Source organism: Haliaeetus albicilla, chromosome 12 (assembly GCF_947461875.1).
Source record: "Haliaeetus albicilla chromosome 12, bHalAlb1.1, whole genome shotgun sequence".
NCBI lineage: Eukaryota > Metazoa > Chordata > Aves > Accipitriformes > Accipitridae > Haliaeetus > Haliaeetus albicilla.
Genome location: NC_091494.1, coordinates 10,632,080 through 10,657,940, shown reverse-complemented (window position 1 = coordinate 10,657,940; position 25,861 = coordinate 10,632,080). Strand labels below are relative to the sequence as shown.

The 25,861-nt window shown below is 37.6% G+C and overlaps 1 protein-coding gene across 7 annotated transcripts in view; it reads right to left on the bottom strand.

Annotated features, from left to right (window-relative positions):
• The window catches only part of OTUD7A (OTU deubiquitinase 7A), a 154,520-nt gene that overhangs the window by 102,082 nt on the left and 26,577 nt on the right, over positions 1 to 25,861 (bottom strand). For 5 of the 7 annotated variants that reach the window (XM_069798017.1, XM_069798023.1, XM_069798020.1 and 2 more), the window contains exons 2-3: positions 1,241 to 1,313; positions 533 to 638 (exon numbers count right to left, since the gene is read on the bottom strand). The exons of 1 other annotated variant lie outside the window; for it this stretch is intronic. The gene's annotated coding sequence lies outside the window, so the exon portion shown is untranslated. Of the gene's footprint in view, positions 1 to 532; positions 639 to 1,200; positions 1,314 to 25,861 lie in introns of all 7 variants that reach the window. One more of the 7 variants, XM_069798019.1, reaches the window with a different exon arrangement.

Here is a 25,861-nt window from a genome sequence, read left to right as displayed (position 1 = left end):
GAGCTTAGTTAAGAATGTGCCTGTAAGGTGTGCAATTACTATACTATTAAAAAAAAAAAAAGAACCAAGGAAGACAGATTAGTTTAAAAAGCATTATTAATTTTGAGTCCCTGCACTTTATTACAATTATTTAGAAGGTATTTAGCAACTCAAAATTAAAAATCTAGTTCCCATGTACTTAATTTTCAGCATAATGTTCAAGACAGACCCTGTGGTGTCAAATCAAGAATACAGACCACAGTTTCTCATATTTCTCTCATGTACATGTTAGAAAGTAAATATTTTCAGCTCCATTTAGTTTGCTGATTTAACTTATTGAGGGTCCCCTCAAGCAGTTCTGTTAACCTAATGTGGCAAGGAAGAAAAAAGCAGTAGGGAAGAACTTCTCAATCCAGCACTGCTGCCGAGGAAGTGTTAGATATAACATACTTCCAGGGAAGGAGAAACATCTGTGTGAAAAGTTTGGTTTAAGCAATGTATTTAGCATCACTGAGAAATCCTGTAGCAGAAGCAGGGACAAAATCCAACTCACCATGGTAGGTTCTACTTGCAGAAATGTCCCTTCTCTCCTGCATGCCCTATCTCATTTTGGTGAGGCAAATGAGGCAGGCATCCACACCACTAAACCCACTTTCTCCCTAGAAAAAGGGCAGAGAAGTCAGCAAGTAAATGGCAATCTACAGCAGCTGATAATCAGCTGAACACCACTTATTTAGCAAATGTATTGTTCAGTTCACTATCCTTACCAAGGTTATTACTATGGGGATCTTCCATTTAAGTCTCACAATGGGTTGCACCATGTTATTATAGAATGAACTGTTAAGAAATATAAAAGCAAAGAACTAAGCCCAAAACAGAGCTGCAGTGACAGATCAACTGCTACAGCAGTTTAACATGGCAATGATATGAATGGTTTTAGGAACTTTTTTAGCATCCAAGCTTTAGGAAGCACAGATAAAGATTCATTTAATGAGTAACACTGCATCACCCATCAGCTCTATGTTGCCACAGACAATAGGCATGCTGTTAGCTTGTTAATAATTTTAGTTGGTTTCTTTGGTTGGCTACACTTAATTGTTGTCAACCAGAAAACAAATTAAATTCTTGTTTTCTTTACAAGGCCCCTATACTCAGCATTGCAAAACAACTAAATGACAGATGCTAATTTGGGGGGTGGAGGGGATGTTTATAGCTACTTACAGGAATGAGGGAGGTAGGCCCCTGTTTCTAATATGTTTACCTATTTAGGAAGGCAGGAGGCAACTGTCCAGCTGATTTTACTTCTGATTCTGAAGCTCTGCAGTATCATGTGCCTGCGAGAACAGAGAGAAGACCAGAATATGTTTTACTGTTTTACTCCAAAAGTGACACTGTAAAGTACTATTCTGCATCCATTTATCATTCCCACTACACACCCTGATCCTGGAATCTTTATCTGCAGCACTATTGCGGAGAAATAATTTCTTCCTTTCTTCCAGCTTTGACCATTCCCAAGATGGTTATAAGCACTTCGGTATCTCACTGTTGAGATCACAATAGTTCTTCCATCAGGAACTTCAGCCAGAGCCCAATCCAATTCAGATTAGGCAACAGAAACACTCATTATCAGAGAGACAGAAAGCAAGCTTTTTGGAGGGAAACATTGTCTGACCACTGGCACACGTTAACCTAGACATAAGGATTCTAAAAGGTAACTTGATAAACCCAAATGGGTTTATCAAGTGTTTACAAGATTGAGATCGCTTTGCCATCGCAGAGCTATATGTACATTAAATGACAGCTTCTTAGGACTGCAGCCCCCTTATTGTTTGGTTCAGAGAGACAAAGGCAATATACCGCAAAATCCAGTTTAGAGGGCTGGTTTTCCACCAGTTTGTACATTCCATGTCAATGACAGAACTGAGTAAATTATTCCAGCTGATCCAGTGTATTTAGTCCCTTTCTACTCATGAAACATTCATTTGCAGATAGAGATCTACTGATTTTGTTCAACAACATGTCATACGATTTAAAAAACAAACAAACAAAACCCCCAACAACCAACAACAATAAAGCATTGCAAATTGATCTGCAAGAATCCTCAACATTAATTAAATTAACCATGAAGCATAGACCCAAGTGGTTTAAAGAGCTATATGATAACATTTTGCTTCCTGACTGGATATGTGAGTGTGTTGTAGTTTATCTAGCTTTTTATCTGGTTTACCTGTTAAGAGAACAAAAATGATCAGCACATACTCTTCTTTTAAAGCTTGTTTAGTGATACTCTGCCCAAATATCATCCTTTCCGACCATGACTAAAGTTTGCTTCTCCATTAGTCTGAGTACCATTAATTAAGATCTTAAAACATTATATCTTCTGAAGCTTTTATGGCTATCCTACTTGCTTTCTCCCAATTCTTTGAATTTTTTGTTCCTCCTAGTTATAACATATTACACTTTCTTCTCTATATACAATTTGTTTCTTACAAATTCATATATATATATTTATATTCAGTTGTGTATTTATGTACACAAACCCACATATTTGTTAAATAAATTTATTTTTATTAAAAGACAAACAAACTCTCTTTTCCATTTTCCTTCTCCACACCCTCAGCTATATTTTTCCTAGTATATGTTGTCACACAAATTTATTTCAATATAACACACCTTCACTGGTCATTTTTAAAGCCATAAGACGCTATCTGCTTTTCAGGTTCAGTTGAATTTTCACCTGGTCAACTTGTGTCAGCCACCTAGAAGACTAAGTTCACTTTTCTGTGAAATTTCCCTGAAATGGGAAACTAGCTATGGTAACCTGACCAGAAAGAACTAAATATCCTCCATATTCATACATAGAGTATTTGGAACTGTTAGTGGTCACAAAAATAACATATTTAAGGTGTTTTACAGATGTCTACTGAAGTCCATAGGCAAAACCGTACTTACATTTTTTACAAAATCATACCTTTGATTTCCAGCGTTACAAGAAACAATCTAAAATGCCAAATTAAGATAGGTTTTTAAAAGATTGTCCAAATACTTTTTTCACTCTTGCTGAGATCTTTATTTCAGACTTCTAGATTGAAACATAACCCACACTTCACTTCAATTTCACCGTAGTGTTTATACTGTTATGTGCAGATTGTACAAGTACACATAATTATGCTAAAATTCTCGTAGCCAAAGAATGGTGCTCAAGATCTTTGAGTTTGTCTGATTCCTTTCCACCAGCAACATTTCATTCACAACACACATTACAGTCACACATACAAATCATTGAGAACAAGTGGTGCGTCAGTAATGCTGTTGGTGGAAACAAAAAGAGAGCCCAAGCCTGTTGTGCTGTTCTGATGCCCTCACATCCTGCTGAACTGCTTGACACTCACAAAACTCAATTAACACTTCTAGAAACAGCACACATGGAAGAACTACTCAGAGTATCACTGTCCACCAAAGTGTCTTATTTGTTCCTCTGAAGTGCCATTAAAAACAGCTGTTATAATTGCATAAGTTAAAAAATAGCCAGAACAAAGCTCTCTCTAGATAGCAGAAACATGAAGTTAAGGAATACATAAGAAACCGCAGAGAAAAGTCTCTCCTGGTTTCTTTGCCTCCTGCTAAAACCATCCTGGACACTTACATGCATCCATTGGATAATAAAACAGATAGGAGAATGAGAGGAAGGATATTGGTCTCATCTTAATTGGTGAAATTCACTTAACAGCGCAAGCAATGGACAAGGAGACACAAAACTTGTCTTTCAATGCAGAGGCCATAGCAAAAGCCATAGTTATCTATGATTGTGAACTACAGACTTAAATGAAATTCTAACTGCCAATATAAGCAATTAATTTGACCTTAGTATTCAATTCTATATTGTTATTTAATGAGTGTCAAAATTATTCATACATAATGAAAGAAAGACAAATTACACTAGATTGACACTGAAACAATCACGAGAAAGTTTTTATGGAAAGAACATCAAGCATTTCCAGTAAGTTCCTATAAAGGTAATTAATGCTTTCAAAATTCAGTCTGTGTCTTGTTTATGGCATAACCAAAATGTGACAATCTGTCACTAATGAGTCATGGAGGTTTTGGCGTAGTAATACCTTAACATGATTACACTCTAATAAGTACTGTATGTTCTCACATTTGATTATGTGATACATATTATCAATATATTAATTATATTACTGTTTAAGCTCAGATTTATTATTCTATCTCTGAAAATAAAATAACAGACACTTCCAGTCGTGCAGATGATAGTTACATGTGTTTTTTCATTAGCCCAAAGAAACATACCTACTGAAGATTTCCAACTTCAAAATGCAAACAAGGACCTTTGTGAACAATTTTATTCTGATCAGTTCCATCATGAAAGGCTGTAACTGGCCAGTACAGGAATACTGGAAGTGCCCACATTGGAGGTTTATGGCAGACCTCAGGTTTTGTCATATGTACTAAAGTAGTTTTTGCAAAAGCTACTGTATTCAAACGCTGACAGAAACAGTATCACCAAGATCTTGGAAAGTTTTCTACACATTCCCTTTAGCTCTCAATAGCGTGTGTCACTTTGAGGCAGCAGGTTTTTTGTCCAAAGCTCTAATTTAAGATATGATAAACCTCTTGGTTATGTTTATTGCTGCTGACTTTTAGCATCCATGGTAATAGCATGAAGTCATGGAGAACACAGCAATTGTTTGACTGCTCAAAAGCTAAAGACAACTTTTTACAATACAAAATTCTCTTTTAATTAAAAGACCTTATATACAACATATACTTCTTTATCACATAAAGCAGCAGAGACACTTTTCCAGGCCCATGCTAGAAAGCTACCAAATCTAAACTCCCAAGTTTATCAATTAGCTACATTCATCTTCTGAAATAAAATAGCTAAAATCTGAATTGAACAAACAATGGATGTTATCCCCAATCTCCACATATCTGCTTTATCCTACTTTCCCAGCAAAATGAGCCTGTACTGACTGAAAGATGATGCTAAAACCTAGTAGCTTTAAAAGATGGATTCCTCTTCCTTCTCTGAGGCACTGGTTTGGGCCACTTGGTGCCATTTGCTCTGATACCTAAGTGGTCTGTGGGCCACTTCAACTCACTCAGCTGACAAAAAAAACCCTGCTATTTTTTTTTGTCTGGAACAATTTTGTGCTGGATTGAATCAGCTCACAGAAGGGTCTGTAAAAAAAAACCATGGCCAGAACAAAGTAGGCAACATGAAGGAAGTAGGGTAAAGAATCTCTTTTCTTCAGTGCCAGTGACCTTTCAGATTAGCTCTCCTCTTTTGTAGATCCACAGCTTCCACGTACTGCAGTTGAGGCTGGCCCACTGCAATTGTACTTAGAGCAGAAATGAAGTCTGCTCTGCAGTGCTGGTGTCCTGCTGGCCCTGGGGAGCACACAGGTACCTTCTGACGTGGTGACAGCTGGAAAACCAGTCTTCACCTTTAAAAGTATAAAAGTAACCTGGGTTGGAGCTTAGGTTTGAGGGCGTTAGCATCATGTTGTACACAGCTTGTGTTTCAAAGAAATTTCCAAATACATGTCTGCACATTTCTTAGCAATCTTACAAATAAAAATCCATGGAAATAGCACCAACCCTACCTGTCCTAGAAAACTGGGGCAACAAAAGTGGATTGGAACATCTTCCTTTCCTTCAACAGCCAAGGAACATTCCACCAAGAGTAAGAAAGACTAAATTATTTGATTGTCTAGCTACACATCATTAAATTAATCTGACTCCTCTGTGCTGTCAGAAATGCAGCCAACTACTCTCATTAAGTCTCTGTAAACAGGACTGAGAAATACAAGATCATAAAACTTGTTTTTATCTCCCCAATACTGTGAACACCTACACTTTATTGTACATATTCATTTTTTTAAAACACCATTGAATAAGTAGCTCTTTTCTTCCTAGCCGTTGAAAGCTCAAAATTCTCAATTAAATGACTTCTAAAGGTTTTTTGCAAGTTAAAAATGGTATGGGTCTAAATTGAACTCCAGAAGTAGATCTTGACTACATAACTATCTGTACACTTGCATTAAAACATCTTAAGAAACAGGAACCAGAGGAACTCCAATACTAGGAAAACACTTTGGAAAAAAGGGTTGTATTTCATACTTAAAGTACCTAGCCTAATGAACTCATACCACTTCTGTTTAACTTTATGAAGAAAATGGTTTTGGTTTTTAAATACAAAGTAGTCTGATTTCACCTATTAGCTCAATAAAAGCTCATTCAGTAGCCTCACTTTCATTAAAGAAGTAAGTTTCAGGGAACAAAAATTATGTCACATTTCCACACATACAAAAACCCTGAGACATGCAATTCAATTCTTAGTTATTTTTCTCTATGTAAACCAGTCATAGGACTTCCAAATTACTTTCTGAAAAATGCTTCCTCCCCCCCTTCTACAGTCAGAAAATTGAAACAAAAACCACATAAAATGATCAAATTAAGATTACCTGTAAACTAAAATATTAATCTTGTAAAGAATATTTAGTATGGTATGTCCTGGCTTTTTGTTAGCACGTGAATTCACTTTTTTATTACAAGTTCTTAAGAATTGTACTGTACCCTAAATCACAAACATTAAATTCCAATTCTAAGGTTGTTTTTTTTTCTCTCATATCACCATCAGTACTAACATACTATGTTAAAGTACAGTTTTCATTGTGAATAATACAAAGTCAGCAAGTGCATCGATGTAGGTTTCAAAATAATTATCATTTGGCTTAACATAGGAAAAGGTTACTTTTTAAATCAAGTTTTCATTTATTTTGTCCAGAATTTAGAAGAGTTTAAACCCATACAAATCTATGTGTATGATTAGTTGTACTAACGTCATTAGACTGCTAACATAAAAGCAAACACCTAGTCACCAACATGGCAATGTGTTTCTGAGATCTTTTGGAATACAGGAAGAAATCCTAACTTCAGTGAGGTCAGAGAAAGTTTTCCATGAACTTCACCTATAAACATCCTTTAAATTCTGTGAACTCTGTTACTAAGCAAACAAAAATTTCAGGGGAAGATCAATCAATACATCTCATCTTTAAACAATGCTAACAGTAACTGACTTTTACCCGTGGATTCTCATTTTTCATGGTTTTAAAACTTTCATATTAGAATGCATTTCAGTTTAAAATATATACAAAACATATTTCTATATGTGTATGTATGTGCATATATCTAAAAAATCTGCCTTGCTTGTTCATCACCCTTTCCCATGAGCCTCTCAGACTTTGGTACAAGATGACAGATCTTGAACTAGTGCCTAATCACTAGTTATTTTCACTAATCAAAGTCACTAATCCAAGTTTCTAATCATAACTCTTTTCTATCATACTCCATTATGGGAATACAAAGTTATACCTTTTACTTATCTAAAAGTATGTCCTTCATTCATTCCTAGGTAGAAGATGAATGGCTTTTATCTGAAATGTATCTTCTTAATTTCTGTTGATTTCTAATTAACTTCTCTGCATTAAGTTTCTGAGGAAAAGCTATTTTTAAATTTTACACACATGCAAAAAACCCACAACAGTAACTGAACAAAGCTACATTATGAACTTTCTCTGAAAGCTATCAGCAGAGTAATTTACAAGCATACAGACACTTCAGTAGTGCACTATGTTAGAAAAACCTGTTGCTAGAGAGCTGTACAAACTTTAGCAAATAAATGGAGTGCATGGTAATTGCAAACTGAGCTACCCTCTTCTAAAAGAATATAAAATGCAAGCAATTCAAGTTACTCTTGCACTTTACACCAACCACCCACTTTGCTGACTTTGCAGGAAAAAACACAGCCATAGTTTTACCCTTCAAGACTTCTTTACAACACTTCCATCAAGTTCATAGGGACAGCTTCACCTTTACAAACAATAAATGCAATTTCACTTTTAAAAGAATCATACTTTATTAACTATAAAACACACCTCTAGATACAAAACCTGACAAGCTCCATAGCCCACTAATGAAGAGTTGTACTATACCATATTGCAAAGTATCTGGTCAGGTGTGATAGGACCTTTCTGGTCACTACTGGATGAGGAAATAAAATGCATAACTAGAGCACGCAGTACGTGCTGATGCCTAAAGACTCCTAGCATAAAGCTCAGCCTCCTATTGATTTTAGCTTAATCTCATGAGACCTATTTTCATTTAAATCCTACTTCACCAAATAAGGCCATTTTCCAGTTGCTACTCTCTTGATAATGCAAAAAAAAAAAGATTGACTTGGAGGTTAGTGAGAGCTTACTGTAAAAACTGGGAACCTGCTACTGCTTTATATAATCATGGAAGCATTGTTTCTCTTCAATCAGCTTCTTAGAACTGAGGATTGAGAGAGAAGAAAGGCAGACTAGGGCCTGCCTTGTCGACACTGTATGGCTGAGCCATGATAATTTCAACAGACTGTATTCAGAGAACTACTTGGTTTGCCACCCATCTGCGCTTCTTACCAGCAGCTTCTCAAGGGTGAGGGGTGGGCGGGAAAAGAATGGAGAGCATCAAAGACACTGAAACATGCAAAAGTCTGTGCTTTGCTACGTGATTATTTCTGCATCGTGAAATGCCAGCAGAGCAAATCTGACCTCTGTAAAAGAGAAGATGATTAAGGAAAAAGAAAAATTACTAGGGGAAATTCTCCATATGATTTAATGAGGTGGGGGAGGGATCATATATTTTGAACCATAGGCAATAACTTTTTGTCCTGGTTTCAGCTGGAATAAAGTTAATTTTCTTCCTAGTAGCTGGTATAGTGCTATATTTTGGGTTTAGCATGAGAATAATGTTGATAACACACTGATGTTTTAGTTAGTATAAACACTGCTTAGCAACAAGTCAAGGACTTTTCAGCTTCTCATACTGTCCTGCCAGCAGAGGCTGGGGATGCACAAGAAGCTTGGAGGGGACACAGCCAGGACAGCTGACCCAAGCTGGCCAAAGGGATATTCCATACCATGAGACGTCATGCCCAGTATATAAACTGGGGAAGTTGGCCAGGGGACACCGCAGCTCAGGGATCGGCTGGGCTTCAGTCAGCAACTGTATTGTGCAGCACTTGTTTTGTATATTCTGTTATTATTATTATTATTATTATTTTCCCTTCCTTTTCTGTCCTATTAAACTGTCTTTATCTCAACCCATGAGTTGAGATAAAAACCCACTTTTTTTTTTTTTTTTATTCTCTCCCCCATCCCACTGGGGGTGGAGAGTGAGTGGCTGTGTGGTGCTTAGTTGCTGGCTGGGGTTAAACCACGACACTCTTCTATCATTCAAAATATGTACCTATAGCGCAGATGCCAAAGAAGGTTTTCCAAAAAATAATTACTAAAAATCTCTTGTTAGAGGAAGACAAAAAAGAATTAAACCATCTTTCTTGTTTTTCAGAGATGCTCCAAGTGGAAAACATGATGATTATATGATGAGCTGTCGCTCAGCTACAACCCACTCAGTTCTATTACTGCTCACTACAGCTGCTTTAACATTCAGTCAGCTCAGTTACCTTTTATATTCATTACATGTAGAAATTCTCAAATGTCCCTTATCACACATGGCAATCCTTGCCCTCCGAGTTCAAACTGATTTGATCTCTTTTTGCTTCTTTGGAATTTAGGACAGAATTGTGAAAGAGAGTAGGAACCCTGTTTCCTTATCATTTGAATTCCTGCCCAACACACATTTTTCTCTGCTGCTCCTTTTGCTCTCTAGAAGACTGAGGTTATATGGTACAGTGCACCATTTGCATATCAAAAGCAACTGCACTTTACACAAAAATGAAAAGCAGCCACTTTTCTGGTTTCAGTGACTAAGAGCTTAAGACATGAAAAGAATTTCCTTCCCCTGAATCTGTAACTCCAAATTCAGGTGTCACTCAGTTCATCAAGACTGGTTCAGATAAGTATCTTAAAAATGCAGAAGCTCCCCCACTGCCACTGCTACCTGATACTTATTTGCCAAAGACAGAGTTCATTTTCTTTCCAAACCCTTTCCTTCCAGAGCAGCGAGACTTCACTGTCTTACCTGAAAGAACATAATTAAGAAAAACATGCAAACAAGTTCAAAGATCATAAAGAAACAATTCTTATTTATCTCAAGTTATATACAACTTGTCTGAATGGCACTACCCCACGTACTGGGGTATTTCAATGTCTTTTTTCAGCTGACCACCATGGCCTCAGATGTGTCAGATTTTGTTATTAAAATAAGCAGGATGACTCCCTGCTCTACCGTATACAATCTAACAGAAGAACATATGTACAGAACACTATTCCAGGTTACTCTAACTTCATGCTAAGGTAGCAACCTGACCTTGCCTGAAGTTTCTACATGGAGGTGCCTTTTCTGAAGCAAAATGTCCAACGCTTGTGTTAAGAACATACACACACACTATTAGTGCACAATAGCTAGCACACCATCAACTCTAAGGTAACTTGTGACCTTCATCAGGCTCCAAGAGACACAGCCTGGATACTACATTACTGCAACCTGTTTTTCTCAACAGGAGGCCAAAGTTATTCAAGCACAAGCATTATTACCTGCTAAAGTTCAACATGCCCCTAACTGTATCACACCTAACCTTTCTGCCCTGAATACATCCGATCAACCTGCATTAACCTAAAACCAGCATCTACCCTCCAGAAAGCAGACAGGCAAATAAATACATAAATACAAAGAAATTTGTAGTTCTGTTTCTGGGAAAGACCCTTCCTGCACCTTTGTATGAGTCTGTAGCCTAGTGCCTGGCATACTAACAAACAGGTGAGACTAAAGATACAAGCTACAGTATACTTGTGAGGCACAATAACTGGCCATCTGTATGTTGTTCCCCTACCTTCTTACTGATGGTCACATACCTCAGGTAGATGAGTGCATAAGGCTTTAAATGGGGTAAGAGAGGGGTGCAACCATGACCCCTCTCCCCCATAACATGACTGTGATTTGTGACATCAATTTTAATGACTTCCCTGCCTAGAAACGTACCTGGCCACCCACACACCCTAGACAGAATGGTGAGGTGGGAACAGCAGAATGAATGACTCAGAAATACCAGCTGTTTACCACAGCGCCTCACTACTCCCAATATCAACAGTAGTGGGTGGTGTTTGAGCCTGACCCTGCCAAATCCCTCTTCAACTACTTCCCACCATTAGAAATTGTGATGTGTTTCCAAGTTCTGCCATGAATGCATTACCGATTTCATGAGGAAGACCTGTCTGCTTGTCATGGTTTAACCCCAGGCAGCAACTAAGCACCACACAGCTGCCCGCTCACCGCCCCCCGCCCCGGGATGGGGGAGAGAATCAGGGGAAAAAATAAAACTCTTCAGTTGAGATAAGAACAGTTTAATAGAACAGAAAGGAAGAAACTAATAATGATGATAATAACATTAACAAAATGACAATAATAATAAAAGGATTGGAATATACAAAACAAGGGATGCACAATGCAACTGCTCACCATTTGCCTACTGGTGCCCAGTTAGTTCCCGAGCAGCAATCCCCCCCAGGCCAACTCCCCCCAGTTTATACACTGGGCATGACGTCACATGGTATGGAATATCCCTTTGGCCAGTTTGGGTCAGGTGCCCTGGCTGCGTCCCCTCCCAACTGCTTGTGTCCCTCCAGCTTGCTCACTGGCTGGGCATGAGAAGCTGAAAAACCCTTGACTTGGTATAAACACTACTTAGCAACAACTGAAAACATGAGTGTGTTATCAACATTCTTCTCATACTGAACCCAAAAGATAACACTATACCAGCTACTAGAAAGAAAATTAACTCTATCCCAGCTGAAACCAGGACACTGCTTCAGGTGGTTTAAAAGAAAAATAGCTAGCAGACAATTCTTACACTCAAAAGAACCATGCTGTATTATAAGTACACTGGATTACACACTAATTTGACTTGTAACAGCCAGTCAAGCTAGCTTATCATTCATGAGTCACCTAAAACCCTTCTTAAATCTTCCGAGATAGCTGATCTATACATCTTCAGTTAGAGTCAGATCATTTAAAGAAATTGCACTGGATCAGAAACAAGAACCAGTATTTAAAATCAGTCAGTCTCAGCAAACTTCCTTCCATTTTTCATCTATTTCTCATTTAATAAAGCACACAGTGCAATGGCATACTCATTTAACATAACAAAAAAGTGTTTATGAGTACATTGCTATTTGCATAGGAATCTTAATGTTAACCCATTTTCATTTTAAAATAAACTTTATCAAATTCTCAAACATATTTCTATACTAATGTTTTGTGCCTCACATGAAGCCAACAGTCATGCCACTACTATGTTTTTACAGAGAAGTAACAGGATAGTGGATCCATAGAAGACTGAGAACTCAAATGCAGATGTAATGGGTTTGTATAGTGGGGTTTTGGTAGCAGGGAAGGGGCTACAGGCGTGGCTCCTGTGAGAAGTTACTAGAAGCTTCCCTGGCTCCAAGTCAGACCCACCACTGGTCAAGGCCGAGCCCATCAGCGATGGTGGTTGCGCCTCTGTGAGAACGTATTTAAGAAGGGAAAATCTGCAGCAGAGAGGGGAGTGGAATGTGAGAGAAACCCCTGTGGAGACACCAAGGTCAGTGAAGAAGGAGGGGGAAGAAGTGCACTGGAGGAGGCAATTCCCCTGCAGCCTGTGCTAAGACAGCAGGCTGTCCCACTGCAGCCCATGGAGGTCCATGGTGGAGCAGATATCCACCTGCAGCCTGTGGAGGACCCCACACCAGAGCAGGTGGATGCTCCTGAAGGCCATGACTCCATGGGAAAGCCCACATTGAAGCAGTCAGTGCCTGAAGGACTGCAGCCCATGGGAAGGACTGACACTGGAGAAGTTCATGGAGAACTGCCTCCCATGGGAGGGACTCCACACTGGAGCAGGGGAAGAGTGAGGAGTTCTCCCCCTGAGGAAGAAGGAGCGGCAGAGACAACATGTGATAGACTGACCCCAACTACCATTCCCTGTCCCCCTGTGCCACTGGCGGGGAGGAGGTAGAGAAAACTGGGAGTGGAATTGAGCCTGGGAAGGAAGGAGGGGTGGGGGGAAGGTGTTTTAAGATTTGGATTTACTTCTTATTATCCTGTTTTGATTGATAACAAATTAAATTGATTTTGGGTTTTATTCCCCAAGTTGAGTCTTTTTTGCCCATGACCATAGTTGGTGAGTGATCCCTCCCTGTCTTTGTCTCGACCCATGAGCTTTTTGTTATATTTTCTCCTCCCCATCCCGCCGGGGCGGGAGAAGTGACCAAGCGGCCACGTGGTGCTTTGCTGCTGGCTGGGCTTAAACTACCACAGCAGAGTAACAATACTATTGTCACCACTATCTGTAATCCTTATAGGATTATAACTCATCTGGAACACTACAGTCCTTTATTGCACTTTCAGGTGATAATAGGGAGAACCTCCTAAAAGTGTTAGATGGACTTAGCTGATGAAGTAATACATCTTCTGGTGAATAAACAGTTCTCTCATTAATGGTTGCCAAAGCAGACTTGAATTTCTTATTAATTATTTGGAGAAAACTACACCCATCTTTCTAGGAGGACTTGCTTTTGTGTGTTCTAGATGTGTGCTGATTCTTCCAAGACACTGAAAAGCCTACATCCTACACACATGGAAAAAAAACCCAAACAAACCAAAACCAAAATCAGGTGCTCGAGAATCCGGCTTCCCCATAGTCTGACTGGACTTGTTTGGTTGGAAAGAAGTATGAGAAAAGTAGCCATGTTTCAGTACACGTAGTCCTACTCTCTGGCAGTCTACATCAGACACAAATGGAGGAACAGCATCTTTCTATAAAACTTCATAAACTGGTAAGAGATAAAAGGCACACAGAACATAAATAGGTATTGGCACCTGGCAAAGACCAGTGTGATCTAAGGTAGCTTAGCTAACCACTGACAGGTTCACAAGACTAGTCAAATTCAAATCAAGGCTGACTGGATAGGCATGTGTTTAGAAGTGAGCATTTTTCACAGCTCTGTTTCTCATGAAGCACAAAAAAGAGACTTAAAATTCCCCATTCAAACAGCATATACAAACCTCTTCAAAAAGATCACAAGTCAGCTGTCAAAACTATCTTTTATGTCCTGCACCATCTTCAGCCCAATCCTGCCTTCCTGCCTGATGTATTCAGAGGTTGTTGCTGGAGTTGCTTCCTCTTGTCTGTCCTATTTAACTAATGTAATTCAATAGAATAAAATAAACTATTTCTCCAATAGCAGGAAGGCACATAGTGAACTGTGGAATACCAAATATACCAATTCACTTTATTCAGTGGATACAAATTTTACCCAGAATACCTCACTAACTGACTGACACTAAAACAGAACAAATAATTCAGTAATCACACCTGCACCCGGAACAGTCTGTCTTGTTCAGGACTGAGGTCATCCAGAGAGGGGAATTTGCAGTGCAGCTGCTGTACTTTACATAAACACAGAGCTTCCACGGAAATTCAAATGCTTGCTTCTCGCCCCCCCCCCCTTTTATTTTAAATATAACTTTCCTATATACTTTGGAAAACTATAAATTTCTGTCCCCCACTGGTTTTTGTAGGCAGCTGGTTTTTTTCTAATTTGAGAATTAACTACATCACAAAATTATTTCCTATTGTAAATGACAGAAATGTCTGATGATTTTAGTGTGATATTAACAGAAGGTTCTTAACTGTTTTTAGAGCATAAGAAACAAAATTTTAAACTGCCTAACTCTACTTTTTCAAAAGCAGGCAAGGCAGAGTTTTAAAGGAGAAATGCCCAACAATTCAGGTAAGTGTGACGAACTCATGTTTTATGCCTACATGGTTATAATCTCTTGGTGGCAAAATGACACAGCGTGCACTCACTTCTTCATAATGCTAAGCTCCTCTCCAAGACTGACCCTCCTCCACATTTGTCGTTATACTAAACCAATAGCTTGCAATAATGGAGAATAGTTACTGCCATTTCTCATGTGCTAAACATGTAATATTCTCTTTACAACAGCCTTAATGGTTCACTGTTTTTACAAGCATTACTCAGTATATACCTTCTCAGTACTTGCCAAAGCCACATTCTAAACATTTCCCAAACTATGCTGGTAAAGTATGAAATTCAGATTTAATCTACCTGATAACCAATCTTACATTGATAGCTACCATTTGACAGAGACAGTCTAAAAATTTTGCAACACAAATAAATGTTTAGTAAGCCCCAAGATAGCTTAATTATAATACATATATATATTCATGTATCATTAACCTACATCAAAACAAATTCAAGCTCTCATTTTGTAAACAGCTCTGCAAGAATACACCTTTTTTTTACCCATGTTCCTGAAACAAGTTGCAAAAGATAAATAGCAGGTGTTTCAGTATCGACCAGTCTAGGTGTCCTAACTGAGCCAAAGCCCGTCACTGAGAAAGCTGGAAATCCTGCTTCAATAAGCATTCTTAATGGGACCCATTCAAATTCTCATATACACTGGCAGAATAAGCAGGAAGTTCAACAACAAAAAAAAGGAAATATATTTGCACATTTCAATGTATTAAAATAACACAGGACTTCACTCTTCTCTATTCAAGTTCCTGTGTATGTAAAAGAGGATGAAGCAAATTTTTCCATTTTAACTATGGATTAAGCTAGAAGCAGCATCAAAAGATAGAATGTGCCTCTGCCAGTCCAGCTACTAAAGTTACTGAAACGAGCAGCAAAATCACCATTGCCTTCAATAACAAAGAATCCTCTACGAAGCTAATAAAATACAACATGGTTGTTTTGCACTTTTACTAAGTGTGCTTGCATTACATCAGCTTTTGCATCAAAACTGGTAGTGCAAAGAGGAAAGCAAAGCCAATTTTATGAACTGATGTAATCAAGCCTAGCATCTCTGTGGGATTTTTTTGTTCCTATGGTCACAATGACATCAGACTACTTCGCCTATTTAGTAGTGGGGAGCAATGACAGTTCTTCACCTCTGCTCACACACTTCTCTATTCTTTTCCTCCGGCTTGTACATCCTGACACACTAGGAGTAATCTTGCATTTCAGTGGGACATGAAACAATACTTGCCACAAATCTCTCCCTCTCTCTCTCCCTCCTCCTTTCCTTCAACGTTTCCAGCTATTGCAGGCAAAGTCAAAACTTTACATAAGAAAGTGGAAGGGGGGGAAGGAGAAATCTCAGGAATTTAACAAAGCACATCTAAACACCGTGAAGTAGGTCATGAATTTACACACTGGAACACACACTGTTCAAATAACAGCTGTATTTTAAGCGTAGCAGATATTTATCCATACACAGAGCTGACCTGAAAGGATTATGAAGATGTTTGTCAGCCTCATGGCACAGGGAGATGCTTAATTAGTACTCCAGCCTCACAGACACCCACATTGCAGTTAAATTAATAGGTTTGGTACTCTTAGCTTTCTAGTTTGCATGGGTCCATATATGTGTTTCAAAAGGCTCCTACAAACTTATGTAAGTAACTTCACTTTTCTGTATCAGTTTCTACACCTGTAAAATGGGAATAATCATACTAATCTTAAAAAGAACTTAACACATCAACTGAGAAGTTGATAGACTTTCTGTTCACATAATCCAGCCCTGGAATTCCCCATCTAATTAATTCTCTCATCTGAGTCACAACATCTAGGCCAGATACATCTACACTCGGCTCTGAAATAAGCTATAGCTATCTTAAGAATCCAAAACACACAAACATACTGTAATACCTCTAAAAAGTATATTTTGCAGTTCTCATTTGTATTGTAGAGCACTTGTGAGCAACTTTCATACTCTACCACTGGGGAAAAGACATTTTTTCCACAAAGTGAGTTCTTACACAGCCTTATTATCTAGAAACAAACTTCAACAGAATATATTAAAGGTAATATATTTATACATGGAAAATACTGTAAAACTTACTGACAAATGTAATCTGTTACCAATATACACACAGTATATTTTGTAAGTTTTCCTACTAAGAGATTCTTGAATCTGCCCTGCTGTATAGCACACAAACATATCTGCACAGTAGTTGGTATTAAAACTCATTAAAAAAAAATCCACCATCAAACCAACCTATTAACCAAACAACTCCCCCATCCCCACCTCTTCCTCCATGTCTTAAACTATTGGGAGAAATTAATAAAGAGAAATAGCAGTATGTTAGATACTCCAATTTCTAGATTTTTTTTTTTTTGTCTTCACTGAATTATATCTGTTGCAAGGTTTAAGGCAGGCACCTGATGAAGCACCTAAACTACAATAAAAGTAACCTTGCCATAGCCTAGAAAAAATTAAATGGCATGCTAGATGGTTATGCATATAAGATTATCACATCTTTATTTTGTTATCCACCTCATATATTCTTCAGCTGAAGTCAGATAAATATTTTCCATAGACATATTTCTTTATAAAATGTGGACAAGAAAAATTATTCTCTATAGCTGAATTGCCTACTTCAATCCCTAAAACTGATGATTTTTATTTGCCAGTTGTCCTTCCCATTAATAAAATCCCCCCACATCTGCTATTACTTTTGAGCAACTTACCAAGTAACATGCAAAGAAATGAGCCAACATTTTAATAACTAGAAGTCAAATGCATTAGAAAAGAGGTATTATAAATAAAAAAAAAATACAAGTATGTGTTTTTATGGACAGAAAATGCCATGTACATGTTGAAATATATATAGGTATTATATGTTTATATAATACATATATACTATACCAATATATTACATCTGTACTGCATCTGTTATCTATATGTCCGTATATTATTGATATATTTATATAGATATAAATATACATACTTCTATATATAGATAACATAACTATCTTAACATCACTAACACCACTTTTTTTTTTGGTTCATTTGGGATAAGCTGTCAAGTCAAAATACAGACCTTGATATACATCAGCCATAAACCCTACTGTAAGCCATGCAGTTAGAGCCTAAAGGATTTATTTAATATTCTTCTTCCTAGCAGTTGACAGACATCTGACAACAAAGAAATATAACATTTCATTTAACTTATCCATAGGCTTATACCACTGAGCACCAGATGTTTTAGCAAAAGAAAGAGAAAAGAAATTCCACAATTTTAGGGTGGAGGATGGGAAACTTGTTTATAGCAAATGGCCCTTGCTTTATTAATTTCTACCAAAAATTAAAAGGCATTAATTTTAAAAAACAAATAAAATTTATCTTAAATAGTTAACCATTCTTGGTTCATTAGCTTGCTTGCCTTTTTTTTTTTTTTTTTTTTTTAATATGTGTGTTAAGGTACCATATGTTGCAGAAACCAGTAAGAAATTTTCTAGAGGACATTCCATATTATCCATCAAGCCTTCTCACCCTTAAACTTATCAATTCTTCTTTCTCTGGCAGAAAGAAGTCAAATTACAACAGAAGACATCTATCTCTTTCTAGTTTTGTGTCCATGCATTAAGCAGTACATAATAAAATGCAACTAGAAAAAAATTATAATAATCCATGAAATATATTGTAAGGTAATTATGTACCATTTCATTTCAAAAGCCTTCCAGCACCATTGATTTCATGCCTTTATTTAACCTGCAAGATCTTGAGAAATTACTAACATCTTTTTTTCCCTCAGACAAAAACACAAAGCATACTGTGACAGAGGTGGAGATGACAAAAGCCAAGGGTTTGTAACAAAGTCACACCTTCCCCAACTCTTCACCGTGGTTCAGATGAATCTGTAATGTCCCATTGGCAGTGTGGAGAAAGATAACACTCTGCCAGGTATCTTGACCTTGATCCCAACTCAGGTTTTCTCCTCTACACTCAAAATGTGTGTAATTACCATCAGGTGAACAGACATTTGCAGAAGCATTTTTGAAGTGCCTGAGACTGTACCGATGAAGTCTTTCAAATAACCAAATTCAACATTTCGAAATGCAGTCACCTGCTGTAGTGATAGACAAAGTAATGAGCTATGAACTGCTGTACAAAGGTCAAATTAGAGACCACAAGACCCTGAAAACTGGTAGTACAGATCAAAGTGATTCAAAAACACTGAGAAGATATAATCAACATAATTTAAATAAGCTCAACTTTTCAACAAAACAACTTGGCCAATAGCAGAAATATATCAGAAACTAAATTGAGTATGATGGCATGTATTAGCTTTAAAGATAAGTATTTAAGCTTTTTTTGCATTTCAGTTTCCTAAAGATTTAATTTTGTTTATCCTTTCTGTCTGAAATGCATAGTGCAAGCAAGACAGTTGGAGAGTGATGAGTTACAGTGGCGATGTAAAACCACTATTGCCTGATAACATAGATATTACCATAATCTAGGGGGGTGGGGTGGAATCTTTAGCCTAAGTGACTGAATTCTGCTCAAGGACAAAATATTCCCAAGCTTACCTGGCAAAGTTTCATCAACTCTAGTTTTCTTTCAGTGAAAAGGTAATCTTGTACATTACTTATAAGACTAACCTTTTATGTTGTCTGTTGACTAATGAAGAATCACATATACAGCAACTTATATATAATTTGTAAACTTCAGCAAAATATATGATCCTTCCAGAAAAGACAAAGGTGTTCCATAATGATACTGGCAGAGGATCTTCATATATGAATAAAATGAAAATGCATCCAGAGCGCACACAGCTTAACATTCAATAGAAACACTGTCATCCTGCAGAAGTAAAAAGCTGTTCAAGTCAAGAATAGAACAGAGTCTCTGCCTAAAACCCCAACTGAGCAACTGTGTTACTGAATAGAAGGATACTGGGCAGCACAGGAAAAAACAGACCCAATTTCATTAGTCAGAAAATATAAGGAGGCTTGCAACTGGAAATTAATTAAGCTATAGGCTAGAGTTAAAACAGTGCAACTGACTACCATAAACAGAGTTTCAGGTATTACTCAGTTACAGTATTATTATACTAAATAGCACAAAAGAGCCTGCAATGCTTTTTTAAAAAAAACTTCCCATATAACAAAACAATAACAGTGCCTGGCAAAATGAGCCCTGATCTTCAACTAGGTACATCTGTGACATAAGTTAATTGTATTATTTCCCACTGACACATGAACTGAAACAGAAAAACCCACCATAAGAAGAGGATGAGATGTCAAATACAGAAGATGAGAAAACAAAATCTAGTTATTGTCTTTCCCTCTCTCTTTTCAGATGTTCATCTGTCAAAGGTGTCAAGCAGATAATATGCCAGGGCAGCAACAGCAGAAAAGGGATACCACATACTAACCTCCTGCTTTGTAACTCTGCTTCACATGTGGGACATCCCAAGGATTAAATTACAGTTCAAACTTTAAACTGAACAGAAAAGTTTTTCATATACTACGCAAAACAATAAACCAATTAACACTCGAGCAGACTTCAGGGCACACTGTAGATCATTGGGATAGCATTTACAAAAGTCATAAATAGCTTCAGCAAAGCTGTAGCAGGGATGTACTTTGTGTCAGTTACTCAGATTTTCCCGATGGCTGGTACTGCTCAGTGCAGACCCAGTATTTCAGAATAAAGAACAAGAACAGGAATCCCAAACTGTGCACACAATTTGCACTGTGCTTCTCAAGAATCTGTGGAAGTTTTTCCAAATAAAACAGGTTTCTAGATTAACGTGTATTTTTTCCATCTCTGAAACTACATCTCTGCTATTATTCACAGGGTAAAGTAGCTTTTTTGAGGGGCAGAGAGGGAGTGTTTTGCGGGAGGGCTCATAACCAAATGATTTCACAAAATCAACATCATGAATGGTGGAGGCGGGCAGGGAACTCTGGAGGTCACCCTGTCCAGCCACCCTGCTCAAGCAGGGCCACCTCGAGCCCAGTTGCCCAGGTCCATGTCCAGCTTTTGAGTATCTCCAAGGATGGAGACTTCACAACCTCTCCGGGCAACCTGTGCCAGTGCTTGGTCACCCTCACAGTGAAAAAGTATTTCCTGATGTTCAGACAGCATCTCCTGTGTTTTGGTTTGCGCCCATTGCCTCATCAATTCCTAGTCACTATTATTTTTACAGAACACTGTCACACCTAAAGCTTTAAAAATCCCAAATAGACAAACATACAAATCCCCACGCTTACAAAGCGGTTAAAGGAGGACAAGAATCATTATAAAAACTCAAGGAAGCAAATGAGGACAACGATGTTTAACCTCAGCCAGATGAGAATTCAAAGCCTAAAAAGCCACAACTCAAATAGAACCTTGCAGACTAAAAGAAAGGAGTGTCGCCTGAAAACAGACATTGGTCCAGGGCTGCATGTATGGATGGCCACCAATAATCACGTGGCTCTGCAAGCAGATACAGCTTCATTGCTGCCTTGCACATCCACACAACTACCCAATCATCTCCTTAACATTTGCTGTCCTATTCCAGCTGGCACCAAGCAGAAGACTGATTTTATCCATATGCTGCCTACTGCAATATGGTCCCTTCTCCACCCCCATTATTTCTAGTCAGGTTCTCTAGAAGCTGCTGCATTGGAAATTGAATATGGGAAGAAACCTTTAATTATGTCTTACATTGCCATTTAGGATTTTCCTGATATAAAAATAAACCCAGTATTTAGGTCAGATGGGAGGCAAAGTTCTCTGTCTCATGCAAGCTGGATTTATCGGCCATGTTCAAATCACTCCTATTGCAGATACATGGTACATCTGATCTGAACAACACATGCTGTCAAAACATCTAGGATTTTTGTGCATCTGTAGCTCCAGAGGAACTATGACTCTGCCTGAATGTCCCATGGCCTGATTAGAGTCACTACAAGAATTCCCAGGCAACCATCCAAAGGCCTTACAAAGCACCCAGACAAGAACCAACCTCACACAACTGCCAGACACGCAAACCCACAGTATCCCAGAGAACAAATCACTGAAATAGCACACTAAGCCCTTTTTAGGTAGAAGCTGAACTTTATTAGAATTGGTCATTCTGACATTGGCTTCAGGACGAAAGAACTGTCTCTGTAGGGACTTCAAAGTCTTCAGACCACAAATGGCACAATTTGATACATTAGAATGCTGCTTTTATTGGGTTTTAATTTACCTAAAACTTTAAAGCCTTTGTGTGAGTTTACCAATGAGCAGAAAACAAAATCACTCTTCCTGCATCGCTTCATCCTCAAAAATAAATGATGCAATGCAGTCAATATTCTCCTCATCCTTTGGAAATTCTCACTCTAGACAAATGTTTTTTATTGCTGCAGCAGATATTAACCAATATATTCCAAGAAAGAAAGAGCTCCCTGCTCAGATTACCTCCATCTCCCTTATAAGAACATTTCTTAACCACAGAAAGGCACTTCTTGCCAGAGAAGGAGAAAAAAAAAAAAAAAAAAAAATCCCTACCATCTTTCACAAGGAATTTCTTGTATAGATTAGCTTTAGGGTTTTGTGTATATGTGTACCAAGGACTTTATGAATACTGTCAATGTCACACTAAAAAGAAACCTCTGCTTCCATAATTGTGTGTTCCATGTGAGACATCAAAAAGCAAACACAATTCCAATTCTATGACATGTTCATAGGGGCAAAACAAACGTCATGAATCATATTAGACAAGCAAAGACACCAAACTATCGACTCCCATTGTTGTAACCTGAACAGAGAAAGGGTCCTATCTTATGAACAAACATTGAAGAGATGTATGGGGACAAAGTTAACTAAACTGTAATCAGTTTTTCCCTAGAATATATGAATGTCTCCAGATGATCAGAAAGAAACTTTAAAAATCTAACCCAAATTTTTTGCTGAATTTTTGTGTGAATTCTTACAGACTTCCACCAGAGAAGCTGTTTAAGCAAGGCTTTTACAATCCACCCTAGCACATGAACCTTCATTGTTTTATGTAATTTAACATCTCAGTTTGCTTTCCTAACAAGTAAAGGTTTTAAAGTAATTTCCAAACATGAAATAGCAGAGAATTGTCTGGCAGCTCAATGAAGACATTTGCCCCGAATGAATACAGATAGCAAATATTAATAACATAGATATTTGTACTCAGAGAAAGCCAGGATTTACTCCATTGGTAATCCTGTCCCCCATGGACTATTCCAAATGCACAGACAATCGGAGCCAAATAGAACAGCTTGCAGACTCAGAATCTACCTGAGCAATGCTTCTCTTGACCTTGCAGGCACTTGTCATACCCAGTTGAGGGCTGTACACACTCATAACCAAAAATACTGCAGTGCTACCTGACTTGGACAGGTTGTCTTGAGCAAGTTACTGAAAATTGCTGATCAATCACTAGGTGGTTAAACTAAAGCCACTATTAAAGAAATTTATACACTGCAACAAGGCAAACAAGACATCTTGAACAACTAAGTAGAAAAGAATAGAAACAAAAAAAATTAGAACTGAATTTCCCTCAACCCTGCATTTCCCTCCTCCTCTTGGCTTAGTGTACCACATGAAAACATAACAAGAAAGGATGGAATTCTTATGTAAATGGATAGTAAAGTTCCTCAGATAATGCAAATTGCAAAAAATGGCTGCTTGTGAGCATGTAAGATTTGCTGTGGAAGAGTCCTGCTGGAGCAAGGTTTTCAGCTATGACCTCAGTTGAACCCTTGAACTATTTTTTAAAATCAGGTAATTAGCATAATATAGATGCTTTATATATAGCTATATATAACCTAATACATTCTCGACATTTTTATATTAATTTCTCAGATTTTCTTTATAGATTCTCTAGAATCTCTAGTTTCCTTAAATTCAGTTTAAAACCATATTTAGTTATTGTAACAGATTTAAAGAACTAACAGATTATCAAATGAAAAAAGGGTCAAAAGATCTTTAGCAAGTCTAGGAGCACCTGATGCTGTTCTATGGATCACAAAACCCTCATTTACTGCATGCTGTTCGTAGTTTACTGGAATTTTCCCCCATTATTATATCTATGCAGTGTGCCAGTGGACAGATGGTAGCAAGGTGCAAAATACATAACGGACATAGATCAGCTGCATAATAGGGAACTTGAATATTTTCTCATTGTATCCAGATTTATGTCAAGAATTTAGGAACAGCCGCTCACATTAGCCTAGAACCATGAGCTCTTAGGAAAAGCAAGTATATTTACAAGCATATATATATAAAACAAATATGTAGTAGTACATTCCCATATACTTTTCTAATTTAATTTTTCACATGCACAGGAGGGGAAGGGATTTTTCTTCTTCAATTACAGCCAAAATTGGCCACATTGAAAAAGGAAGGTGAAACACACAAGTGGTGAAACATATTTATACCATGCTATGCAAAAATGATGAAAAAAGAAAGGGGGTCAACAATTACCAGGGATGCACACAACAAAAGCCTGTAATATGTCCTGTAATAGACTTACAGTGGTCATAGGTTTTTATTCAGATGGACTGCCTTGAAGGACAGTACCTTATGATTACAACATGTATAAATTCATACTACAAAAGACTTCCTCTGAAAAAAAAGTCCACAAATTTCTTTATTCATCCAATTAGTCACACTGAATGATGCAAATACTGAGAAAGGTTTTGTTCTTAAGTAGTCATTTTTTCATTAAACGCAATGACCACAGCAATACTGAGTTTCTATAAAACAGCAAAACTGTTTTTTCAGTTGTCAAGATCTATAATGCTAAAAATCATAACTAGGGAGCTGCATTGAAAGCATACTGAAAACTTGGCAAATCATTGCTGTTTTAACCTGAACTGTCAATGAATTGTTATTTGAAGTTTTGCTGAACATGAACCAGAACAATTAAAGTTATAGCTGAACTCATCTAAAAAATAAACTGAAATATTTACTGTTTCTTCAGCTCCCTCCATTTACAAAAAGTGTAACAGAAAGGTGTCTACTGGTGTTTGGGTTTGGGGTTTTCTTCCTCCCCTTTCACTGTTTTTTTCTTACAACAACCGAGTAGTTTCTTTTATTTTTTGAACAAGCAAAAATATAGTTTTTCATTCTGACCGTTTAAATTCCTTCAGAAAATTCCAAATTTTAGGAAAATTATTAATAAAAGATACATCACAGATTTGTAATGAATGAAAGGGGAAAATTAAACAAGGCATTTTTAAAGCCAGAGTTTCAACCAATTAAATGTCTCCTGACTATATCATCATTACAAAAACTGCTGTTGTATCCTCTTGTAAATTTCAGAAAAATTAAGTCATTCATAGAAGTAATTCAGAGGACAGTAGTGTAATTCAGGGGCTCTGATCGTCTAGCTGCTGTATAAGACAAGCCAAAGAAATTCATTCTGTCATCTCTGTATCAAGCCCATGACTTTCATTTGAGCTACATAATTAATTTTAGGAAGACAATCAGCACTGATTTAAAGACTTCAGCTGATGGAAAACCAATCAGATTCCAGATGGTTAATTAGACCTGCCACTGAAAATCTGGGGAACTTGCTTCCAGTCTGCTTTATCTAGCTCCAGTTTCCAAGTCATGGATCTCATTATACCCTCCCGGTGCTAGGCTTAGAAATATACTCCTACTATCAGAAGTCTTTTTCTCTGTTCTGGTAATTTTAGATAATAACTAAATCTCCTCTTATCCTTCTTTTGCATAAAGTAAATAGTTTATTCTGAGTTTTGGAAAGCTTGTCTTGTAAGAGCGGATTATAGAAACTCATTTCAGTTCTTATCTCACATATATGGATATGGCTGCTCCTATAGCACTGAATACCTGCTCTCAAAAAACAAATAATAAAAGATTTAGCCTTAGGTTTTAAAAATGCACTTTTACAGCCTGATACAGTCATACCTTGGTGCTGCAAGCAGATGCAGGATTGTGCATGACAGTACAGAACATTTGGGCATTCAGAACAAGGACCGTGGTAGTCACACCTGACAGTCACTGCCATTTCTGTTTCCTTCTGAAGTGT